Here is a 12,780-nt window from a genome sequence, read left to right as displayed (position 1 = left end):
ACTCTCTGCCTTTCCTTTTTTAAAAACAAAGAACATTATCTCATAGGTGTATTATGAAGACAGATACTTTAAAAATTGTGTACTACTCAGCTCTATCCTTAATGGGAGATACATGAGTGCCTCAGAAACATCCATCCAAGTAGCAATTCTGAATTCTGACAAGGAAGCATTTTCCCCTTCCAAAGGTCTACATCCCAAGGCAAGCACCATGATTTTAAATAGCCTATCTAGATGGAACCAGAATTATCCTTTATTAGTCATGGCGGAGCTGTCAAACTAATGTTCTTGCAAAGGAGGGAACATCTACCACTACACAGTCAGTCACAGCCAGTTTTCAGTAATGATCATTCATCATCTCTTTCATCTTCCAGCCAACTCTTAACCCTGGTTGGTGCTGACTGGACATGGAGAACATGATAGTTGAACATCATCACTCATGACAAAAATGATTGCTGTGTTGTGAACACTGAAGTTTTAGTTTACCTAATACCACCAAAAGAAATGCTAGTGATACCAATTGGATGCATAAATGTCAGCAGTGGCTGTTGAGTGGGGAAAATAATCTCAGCCATTGGTGTTCATTCACTCATAATGAGAGCTACAGACAATGCAATTGTAGTGCTGGGCAGAGAGAAACTCCCTGGTACTATAACGTTTTATCTTTAGAAATAAAGTCATGCCCATTAGGCCTTCAAGAACCAGCCTCAAAGATGACAGTAGGGAGATAAGCAAGGAGTAGTGATAGTTTATTTTTAATTGGTAGATCATTACCTTCTAGCACTCGTCATAGGATGAGATGAAGAGATGAGGACTCTCCTATTGATTTCAGTATTCACAGCATCTTTTATTTTGGGGAGAGACTTCATGTTGATCTGATTTTTGCATAGATACCACAGAAATGAAAAATAGTTTATATTGTTAAGTAGAAGGCATTATAGCTTACACTGAGAGCTTGGCTGTGTTCACGAAGTGGTTGTTGGACCTTTTCAAAGAGTTTACTTCTTGAAAGAAGTACCTGACGTGAGCTTTTGTTATTTCTCTCACTGTGCCTATCAGCTTCATTTACCTGTGCCCCTGATTTCCAACCTGTTTTTTGCTCAGAAGAGACAATACTCCCTGAGTGGACAGACACCAGAAATGGGAGACCTCCTTCACTCCTTCCCTTTGTGATGGTACTGTTGGAGGGAGTAAGAGTTAGGGTCCCCAGGTCACAGCAGCAGGGCAATAACCTAGATTGACATGCAGGGATAAATCAAGCAATGCAGAGGTTCCCATTAAGGAAAAATTTGTGTATTTGAGATCTTTGAAAAATGAGCTCATAGAGACATTCTAGCAACTGTTACAGGTAGAAAAGCTCATATTTCCAAAGACAAATAGATCCTGGGAAGTACATGGCAAATTTCCATAGCCATATCTGATCATCCTGGGACAGGAAGCTTTAGCCAATCTTAATGCAGATATACAGATCAGAGTTTGAGGATAATGCCCATGTTAGAGGGTTTTGCACTAATGATGAGAATCAGGTGCTATTTGATGGGCAGCATATCTCAGCTGGATCTGAGAGATCCTAGCCCATGGCAATCTGACTGCAGATGGTTCATGCCTATGAGAAACACAAAAGGGCATGTTGTGTTTCTGCAACTGTTTTCATTTTTCTTTAAGCAATAGCCTTGGTAAAACAGTTTCAAAAGGTTTTTAACAATAACAGCAATGGACCACATGAGAAACAAAGCTAGATTCTTGTTGAAGTGATCCTTAATAGAAGGATTATGTCATTTGCTGCTTTGAAAGCAAACGTGCAGGAGAAAAGAAAGGAAAGAAAAAGAGCGTTTGTCCTTTTTCATTACAGCTTAATAGCCACAGAACTAAGTGACTTAATCACTATAAGCTGCTGCTGTCCTTTTTAGTTTCCCCACAGGCAGCCTCTTCCCTTGGTGTGCCTGTATCAGATAGGGAATTATGAACCACTTGCTGCCAGTGCTGTAGGCAAGTGAAAGAATGACCACTGAGCTGTCGCACAATCTGTTTGACTGGCATGCCATGATGCTCACAGATTTTGAAGAAAAGAAGGTCTTAATGCCAGCCCGTATTACTGACAATATTGTTGAAATGTATAAGATTTTTTTATTTATTTGTTTGTTTATTTTCCCCAGTAAGGATAACAATGGGGGTGAGCTGGGCAAACTTTAGGAAAGAATGGGAATGGTGTAGGAAATAAAGTACCTCTGTGAGTCTCATTTATATTGGGGGGAGTCATTGAAGCCTGGGGAGGGTGGTAGATCAGGAAGAAAAATCAGTGTGCTGCTGTATTTCTTTCTTTGTAAAATACTGCAAGTGCTCATTGAGGAACAGATGTAAAGTTGATTTTTCCAATGGAAAAAGCTTATTTTATGGAGGATAATAGATTTCTAAGTTAAAATGATTGTCTGGGCCACAACAAATTTTTTTTTGTTGTTGTTTTGTTTTGTTTTCCTCTTTTTCTTTTAGTTCAACTTTGCCTAATTGCCAGCTACTTGGACTAGGGCATTGTCCTGGGGGATATGATTGCTTTCTACTTTCTGTCTTTTCTCTGTTGACCACCACTGTTGAACCACTATTCTCAATTATCATGTGGTTTCTTTCTCAGGGTCAAATGCCACAGAGATCCTGGGAAACAGCCTAGTCCAGCTTAGGTCCTGGAGGACATGAGGCATCTCAACAACAACCTTAACATATACTGCAGGAAACAAATGGCACAGATAGGAGTTTTCTCTATTTCCCTGAAAGGAAAAAAATATATATATTTTTGACTTAGCAGGAAGATAAAACAAATATGGAAGTATCAGTAGATCCTGCAGAGCTGAAATTGCTTAAAATCTGTAAAAAGTACCAGCAATATGAGCAAACCTTCTTTCTTTATTGGAGATTTGTAGTTGTACCTGATTTGTTGGGGATTGGGTGTGTATCAATTCCTTTTTGCCAATGTGAGGTATTAATTAAGCAGCAGGAGATGCAGAACATGCAGCCTGCTTAAAACCCACATTTCAAATCATTTCTTTTGTGGAGACAGAGATAAGTACCCGTCAGGCCTCTTGATGGAAGGTTTTACTCCAGCCATTCATTCATTATGATACTTGTGTATGATGACTGCCTTTACAGTGGCATCAGTAGCAGAAGATTCAAAGCCATCTGGCTCCTCTCAGACACAAAGGAGATGAATCAATTTCATACAAGAAAAAACTTAAAATCTCTTTGTTTGATGGATCTTCTTCCCAACAAGAAATACCGATTTGTGCGATTTTTGCATCAGATGCACATGAAAATGTTAGAAATAGGGAGCAGTAGTTAGTGTGCTCTCCCAAACAGCAGAAATCTTGATTTTCTGCTCTTCCAGAATACCTGTGTGATCTTAAGCAAATCACTGTTTCTGTGCCTTGTTTCTCCAGCTTTCACAAAGGGTAATAATGTCTTGGCATTTCAAATCTATGTGGCAATGAGAAATACTTGTTGAGAAGCACTCAGAAAGAGGACGTAGAAGAGGTAGATTTATATAAATGTGATACCCTTGTTTTACAACATCCCTGAAAATAAAAATGCTTAACTGACTAGAGAAGAATAAAAACTCCATTTAGCTACAAAGCTTTGTAAGACAGCATTGTATGAACTCTAAACTACTAAGCCTAAGTAGTTCTAGTTTCTTTGGCATGCTGTGCAAGTGTCATCTCCCTTAACTGTGGCAATGCAATAATTGTACGATATGGAGAATCATACAATTCATGTATGTATCTATTCAGCCTGACTTGACTAACGTCTCCAGAACTCTGCTTGAATGCTCAGACATTTGAGGAATCTCAACTCCTCAAAGTCAACCTAGAATGATATTTCCATAACTGGAAATGTTTTACTCACACTATTAGATCCTACAGAAGGAGCTGCAATAGCCAGATATGTTTTTTATGTCCCAAGAATTGCAAGAGGCTAATCTATATAAGATGTCCACCAACATTTGTGCGTGCAAACTTTTTTTCACCATTTGAAGAAGGCCAACAAGGCTTTCGCTTCAAGAGAAGCCAAGTTCTGGAATCCAATAAAGCACCACTTTCCAGTTTGCTGGAGTCTGGGCTCCCTTTTACATGGTTCCTATAGGACAACTAATATTAGAGACCTACTGTCAATGGGTGTCATTTATATCAGTGGGTTGAAAATATAAAATGTGAAAATATCTACAAAAAATAAACGCACAGTATCAGAGGTGATGGTTTTCAGTTGTTTAATTCCTACCTGCACAGGACATCAAAACAGCAGGTTAAAAAGAAACCTTGATATTATCAATTATTTGGCTATCTGGGGAATTAGGTTTTCAGTGATAGTAGAGAAAAGCAACCAATTAAAATTTTCCATTTTCATTGTTTGTACCTATTGTTTAATGTTGCTGCAAGTAATTGAGCCAAATTGACTTGGCCTAAACAGATTTACTAGTGAGAAAGAAAACATAGAATTGATGGAATTATGGGAGTTACGGTTGGAAAGTCTCTTGTGTGTACAGTAGAATTGTGGAAGGAACAGGTGGAAAGGCAAAGGAAGTAGATGATCAGATTAGAAGGTCCAGGAGGAGTTGAAGTTTGAGCGGGGAAGAAGGGGTAAGAGATAAGATATAAGTCAGAGCAGAGCTATGCAGCAGTCTGGATGTCAGGAAGAGAAATTATTGTTGTCCTTACATATATACTTTTCCTCCAGCAGAACCAGAGCTACGACTGAAAAAAATGAGGTGAAATGTTCAAATCAGAAAAGATCTCCTGCTTGCTGCCATGACTGAGATGAGAGCAGAAGAAACAGAGATGGGACCTATTCCAGGTTGAGACTGGTGTCTCTGGAACAGAAAACAAAGATGATAAAAGACAAACTGGACCAGAATGAGTGATAAACTCTCTCCTCCATGTTAAACATATAATTTATTTCAACTAATAAACCTTAGGATTAATTGTAATAAGTGCAAAACTCACTGTTGTATGTGGGATGCCAGTGCTTGTAGCAGGTCTATCTGCATAGTTTACAACACTGATGTCTTTCCTTCCTTTCCTAGAAAATATAAGCCATTAACTAAGATAAAAGTGGTTCCAGAGTAGCAAACTTTTTACTCTGAAGTCTATGTGAAACTGAGGGTAACAGCAGCAAAAGAATAAAAGGCCATCACAATGCAACTTTGTGAGCCATCCTTGGTTCACGCTAATCCTTCCCATTTGTGAACTTGTAGGGTTATTGTCAAGGTATTCATACATAGGAGAAGAAGGAGAAAGAGGAGGAAAAATAATTGAGCACTTCAAATGCACGCATTTTTAGCATTTATTATGAAAAGATAGGCAGCAAAGGCGGTCTAACTTGAGGGCTAAATCTAAGTTAAATGCATTTAATATATTACTGTAGTGACCAGCTTCTACCTTGTTATTTAGTTACCAAGACACAAATGTGCAGCACAGTAGAAAAAAATGAAAAATAATTTCTGCTGCAATTGTTGCTTTTGTTATCAGGTACTGTGATCTGCTCCCAGATGTGTGCCAATGAGAAATGAAGCCAACACCTTCTGAATTGAACCAGAATTTTAAATTCAGTTTTCAGGGTAGGATTTCGTGTGCTTATTTCATTATTTCTGATTCATTTTATGATAGAATCTTGCTCCATTGAGACAGGGTACTCATTATACTAGGGATTGTATATCAAGCCAGGTGGGAGAAAAACACGGACAAAAAACAGATCTTGAAAACTAGAAGAACCATAATCATCTGTGAAACTGTTTTTAAATTTGGCAAATAGTATCAGCAGCTATCCTGGCACTGAAAAAAAAATGTTGCAGATAATTAATTTTTAAAAATTAAAACTGTATCACTTTAGTACCACTATTAAATGAAAAATAGTATTCTGGATGCTAAAATTAATTCATTTAGAAAATTGTAAAAGGAAATACTGTTTGTTTGTTATTTAAATGAAAACCTGCTATCATGTTTAAATATAGATTTTTTAAAAGAAAAATAATAATTGGTAAAATTATTAATTTGTCTGAGCAAAATACCTACTTTTTTTTTTCTTTTATGAAAGGAAAAAAAAAAAAAAAGACAAAGATACTTCCTTTTTAATTTAATCTTTTTAATTTAATCTTTTTTTTGTACTTTATTTATTTATTTTTTTTTATGATTTTTCAAGTCGACCACTGCATGAAAGATCTGCTCTTTAATTCCAATCTAGTTGTTAATCCAGATAGGGTTAAGCGAAGAAAATTATAGTTTCATTTTACCCCTACTGCATGGGGAACCGAGAATAGGCAATCAAATTACTGTATACCAGTAAGTTTCTTCTTTGTGTAAAAGAAGATTTTCCCACATAGATCTAATTTATACAGCTCTTCAAGGTATGGATTCCACATCCCAAGTCCCCACATTTGGTCACAAGGGCAAGTACCTGTGGGTAGAACAGCCCCAAATTTATTGTAATCCTTTGCAGTGATTGAGGGTGAAATTTCAGTTCAGGCTTGCTTTTTTCCCAGCACACCTCCAAACTCCTTACCCTGCAGTACTTCAGAGAGGTTGCCCTGGGAACAGTGTGAGGACTTTTTCAACATAATACAAGTGAGTTTCTTTGAGAACCTGCTGTTTCCTAAGAGGTGTGTTGCCTAGAAATAATTTATTTGGTAGAAGCGGTCCAGTTTCTTTCCACATGTCTGCCTAATATACTCAGAAGTTGGTCTTTCCACTTCTATTCTTACAGCTCTAAAAATCTCAAGGTTACCAGCAAATAAGAGAGAGGGTTTTGCTCTCATAGGATTGATTTTCACTGGTTTGATAACATGCTGACTAGTATTGCAAGACACTGAATGTCACCCCTGCAGCCTTCAATACCAAGGGAAGAGCTGGTGAGTTCATGGGAGAGTCCACACACCCAAGGCAGTGAAGCACAACAGTGAGGTCAATGTGAAGCTGAGAACAGACGTTTAGACATCGAATCCCCACTGAAATTATGAGGAATTTCAAATGCCCTGTGAGTCACTCACTATGGACATATACCTCACAAGATTATTTTTCCGAAAAAGGTTGGGCAACTTGAAGCATAAAACAAGTAGTTGCCAACAAGCAACAAAACTGGAATAGGAACAAGGCATCTCTCCGTGGTACCATCCCAAGCTGGACACTGAAGGCACCTAACAATGTGCATTCAAAGATTTGCTGATTTTAAAGGCAATCTGCCTGCTACTGCCTTTGCTTTCTCAAGTTGCATGGGGTGAATGGAGAAGACACACAGAGTGAACACTGAAGTGAGCTGTCCTCAGAGTGAGAACAACACTGAATTGTGCTTACATTGCAGGCACTTTCAGTTTGTTATGCTTTTGAGGAGACGATGTAACACTGGACTGTTCAAATAACAGGTGCTTTTGTCACCTGCCCAGGACTCTGGAAACTTAATCTCAGTTTCTTAGCCTGAAAAGCTTCTGCTCCTCTGGGAATGGTAACTCAATCTCTACTGGAAGTGAAGATATTGTTCTTACCTACATTACATTTGTACTGTGAACATCAACACAGTGAAGATTGAAAGTGCTGAGATACTATGGTTATTTAATCAGCAATATAGACAGGCCCAGCTGCTGTTGCAATCAACAGAGATTTTCCCATATTACACAACAGGAGCTGTACTCAGTCCACATTTTAGCTCTTATTTTGGCATTCATTTGGTACCTTGTAATGGCCAGTCTAAAGTCTTTCAAATCACTAATGGACCACTGCAGGGGAGGAACATCTTTACAATTCCAGAGAATCATGACCTTCCTGTGCTAAGATCAAGCTTTTATTTAACTGAGATTTCAAACACTTTTTGCAGAAATGGCTAGGCAATTACTCCCTGGCTCCTTTCTTTTCTGTATAGAGGGAACTTTGGCTTTCTGAGGCACCAATTAAAAAGCCCCACAACTCTCTCTTTGAATTGCTTCATTGCTCCTGTTAATTGTCTCGTTTGAGTCTCTGCCAGAGTGAAAGTACCTTGTTACAGAGTTGTGAACCCACAATCAATTTTCAAAACTTCCACTTTACAACTCCAATCTCAAGCATTTTTTTTTTTTTTAAATCTTTAAATGGAAGGGAAAAAAAATAGAAAAATGTATTAGGTGTTTCCTAAATCAAAGTCTTTAATAACATGTTAATCTAAGTTATTATAGATTCTGAAAAGCAGTTATAGACAGCTGAAATTTTCCCATGGCTTACTGTCAAATATACAAGAGAGTGTTTGGAAAGTCTGTAAGCACTGTAATCATGGATAAAATATATTCTGCAACGGGACTCTAAATTTGCAGTAATTATGTACCATTTAGTTAATCTTCCTACATTATTTATGAAGAGTATTTTGTAGTTAAATACTTGAAGAGTTGACAGGGTAATGTTCAACAGCTACTTGGAACAGAAGTGATGGAGTGGCAGTAAAAAAATAATTTTAATTTTAAATGACTATCTTTGTGTTCATTTCCCTGTTTGTTTTTAACTCAAAGACATAGGGTGAGATCTTTTTTTAAAAGGAAGATGGAAAGGAAATACTTGCTCTCTACGTGTGTGTGTGGGTAACTGGTGCCAATGTCTGCTTAACAGTGACTCACAAATACCTTGTTTTTTGAGAGACTTCTTTGGCTACTTCTCCTTTTCCACACTCAGCTCTATGGACACAAACTGTTTCCCATCCTGATTTTGCATTTAGAAAAGCAGCAGGCCTAGATGGTGGAGGTTCCATGAGAGATTGATTTTATAACTTGCTTCATAACATTCAGGCACAAGACATACATGAGTACACATGTGCACTGAACTCTCATACCCCCAGTCCTAGCAAAGGCAAAACTGGAAAGTCAATAGGGAGCAAAAGATGCCTGAGCTGTTCTCCTTGCCCTCTTGCCACTGTCATGCAAGGCGGGGACTGGGAGGAGCCACTGGTCTGCCGTGACATCTGTATGCTGAGAATATAGAAAGATACTCACAGACAGAGAATATCATGAGGGAAGAAGAGGAGAAAATGTCACGTGTACACACGCTGTGCCCACAAGCGGGCCTGGCTGATAAATATTCAGGTGAACAGATGTTTCCTCTGACTTCATAGGAATTGCTGCTATACAGCATTTCCGAAAGTATGGTGTGTGAGGGAGGGGGGGTGGCAAGGGGTGGACGAGCGCGCCTGTGTACACATCTCCCCAAAGCAAAGACACTGCTACCAGCTGGGAGAGGTGCTTAATCTATTTCCCCTTGTTCTTTTCCAGCTCCTAAACCCTGAGATTAACTGGCATTAGCACAAATTCCCAGCTCCCTCTGGGATTTCATCCATGCATAAAATCTGCTTTATTTGCCCACGTGAACTGTCTGTGCACCACGTATCGGATTCATTCTTTGTTTATAACCCCATGAGACATAATATGCAAATTCTGTTCCTTCAAAACCAAATTAATGCCATTCATTATAAGGTGGGTGGTGACTTACCACCACACGATGACAAGCCTGTTGAACCCAGGATTTATTACCCACAGAAGTTAGTGGCATGAGATATTCTTTTGCAAGCTGAAGATGAGCACACTCACCCTCCCAGAAGGAAAGAGGGATGTCAGTCAGTTTTATCACATCTGGCTGACCAAGCAAATGTGTTTTTTTTTGAGTGATGCTCTGACACCTCATGGATGGCTGTAAGGAATTTTCACTTATAAAGTTTCATTTGATTCAGATCTCTTTGATGCTTTTTGTTTTGTTTTGTTGTTGTTGTTGTTGTTGTTTTTTTTCCCTACAGTTTTTGGACCAAAGGGCTTAACAAAAGTCCCAGAGTGTGGCTTTTAATGTAGTCTTGAGAATCAAAGCAGTTGTTGTTGGAGCTGCTGTCTGAGAGTCGACTTTTCCACCTCCAGCCTGTGCTAGGGCAGTGGCCTGATCTGGTGTGATGTGAGTCCTGGGTGGCTGACACAAGGAGAAACTGAGCAGCTGTGAGGTGAAACCAGCACTTCTGATGGCAGCCTGCACAGTGCTGGGCTTGAAGACATTCTGTAAGCATACCTGCATGAAGCTACACCAGGGGAGGGTCAGGTTTGCTGTTAGGAAGACGTTCTTCACTGAGAGGGTGGTTGGGCACTGGAACAGACTCCCCGGGGAAGTGTTCATGGCCTCAAGCCTGCTGGAGTTAAAGGAGCGTTTGAATAATGCTTTCAGACATACGGTCTGATTTTTGGGTGGTTCTGTGTGGAGTCAGAAGGTGGACTCAATGATCCTTGTAGGTCCCTTCCAACTCAGGATCTTCTATGATTCTGTGATTCCCTGGCATAAAAGTGGACTTTTTATGGTAGTGGACTTTTTTTTTGTTGTTGTTGTTGTTATCAAAGCTCCAGAGAGCCACAGGCATTGTATATTCCTAATTTATTTCCTGGAGTTGGAAGATTGACTACATGACAAACCCCAGTTCAAGCCAGGCATCTGCACAAGACAAGCATTTGGCAGAGCAGGTATTCTACTTTTTCTCTCCTTTTTTTTTTTTTTCTCCAGTGACCTACACTTAACTCATATAAAATTTATCATTTATATTAATATTTTATTTTAAAATATATTTGTTTTATATTTTAGCTAATGCAGAAACCACACCTGAGACAACATTACTGGCTAGTTCCCTCCAGCTTCTTCTTGTCTCCATCCTTGCCTTCCTTGGCTCAGCTACACAGCAGTAAATGCAGAGCCTGCTCTGGGCTGGGGAGAGCAAAGCCAGCTCTAAAAACTGAGGAGAACTGAGGGACTTTGTCTTCTGGGATTTTTTTTTTCCTTGCAGTTACAGGAGCCTGCTTCTCATTACAGCGACAAGGAAAATAAATACTGTAAAACTCTCAGTGCACAGTTCCCAGTGCTCTGGAATCTGAAGGATTAGACTCTAAACTTTTTCTTTCTCCACTTTTGGCATTCAAGCTAAGCAGGATATTAGGAGATGTTGGGCTCCTGACCAGGAGGCCATCTTCTAAGGAGCAACTGAAATTTACAATAAGAGTCAACAAATACTTTGAAAAATGGTTCCAATCTGACTCACCCTGTGATTTTATTGAAGCAGTTGGATTTTTAAAAAAGGAAGGATCAATGATATGAGAAAGCAGTTTAGTAAAAAGGAACTGACAGGTTTCCATCTGCTATGAAGGATTTTCATCCCATTTTGCACAGAGCTAGAAGCACATCCAGTCACACAGACTACACGCAGTTATTGACACTTGCTGATGAGCCATAACTTGTTACATTATGGCACTGAGAAGTCATTGCTTCTGCTAATGTAGCTGTACTCTCAGACCACTGTGGAAATAAGCCGCTCCCTGACTTGTTATGAGGCTAAATGAAATGGCTGCACAGTTATTAACATAAGAAGCAATTTTTATGCTGGTTTCTTTTTGCCACAGCTCAAATGCCAAACCTTTACCTAAAAGAAATCTGAGCAGTGCTACCTACAAGATATAAAGTCAGGTCTAAAGACAGTGTTTATTTATTTATTTTCCCACAGGAATTTCTGCTTTTCTGTTCAAAATGAAAATGGGTATTTCATGATTTGGATATTTCTTGTGATTTTTTTTTTTTTTTTTCTAAAATTTTGAATAATGTTCAACATTTACATTTTGATGTTAGAAGTTAATGTATCATGTTTGAAGAGTTAAATACTTACATACCCTAGGAAAACGAATTCATTGTTACAGTATGAAGATTACATAAAATGTTTTTACATTTTTGAAATGAAAATCCTTTAAATTCTTTCACATAGGAACATGGAAGTACCTTTTTATTTCTGCAAATTTTCTCATTGGAGATGATTCAGAACTGTTAACTAGATCTAAGTTTTACATCAAATGAGCATCTGTCTTTCAAAATAGACAAGAAAAAAGCAAAACAGCTTATTGCAGGGTTTTTGTTTGTTTGCTTTTGCTTTTCAACTGAAGATTAACACAATTGTGAGGCTTTGCAAAGGCAACAGGAATAAACTCACTAAGTTCAGCTTTCTGGAGCATACATGTCTCGAGTGTAGCATTGGCTTCCTGTATAGTCCAAATAGAAATCAAACTTTCAAGGGGTAATATACTCCATTTTTATTTTTTATTTTTAGCCAAATGAGTGGAAGAGACTCAATTTTACAGGAAACGTAGATGACCTTCTGGCAGAGGAAACTGTTCTTTGGACAATTTACAGGTGAAGAAACTAAATCCAGACCATGGTATGGGCACCTTTACACTTCTGATGGACAAAACTCACAACAGGTTTATTGAGCTTACTTGAGGATTTTTGCACTGAACACAAGTGTAGTGTTGGAATGGGAACTAAATGCAAACATTGGGACAATATTTGAGATATTGTGGGCAATCAGAGTTGCCGATTTTTTATTTTTATTTTATTTTTTTTTTCACTTTAAATCCCTGTGCTCATTCCAGATATGAAAATCTAGTGAGCAGTGAAAAACAGAGCTTTTCTCGTCTGTTTTTTACCTCAAAGCAATGCTATTTAAGAATGGGATTTATGAATAGTGCTTCAAAGTCCTTTTACCAAAAGGCTTTAACAAGGAATGTGACAGGTACTAGGATATCTCTTAACCCAGCCAAATAGATAAATAAATAAACTACTTGAAAATTAAACTTTGTTCTGCAGGTGGACGTAAGCAGTTTGACATTTCAGACTGGAATCCCAGATAGTCTGTTGAACTCAAGGATTAAAGAACAACAAGCATTTTTTCCTTTCTTGTTTTTGTAAATGTACTCAAAATAGAAAATAGCAATCATCTGGCAGAAGCACA

This window comes from Aythya marila (genome assembly GCF_965140915.1).
Source record: "Aythya marila genome assembly, chromosome: 7".
Taxonomy (NCBI): Eukaryota; Metazoa; Chordata; class Aves; order Anseriformes; family Anatidae; genus Aythya; species Aythya marila.
Note: the sequence above shows the minus strand (reverse complement) of the source record.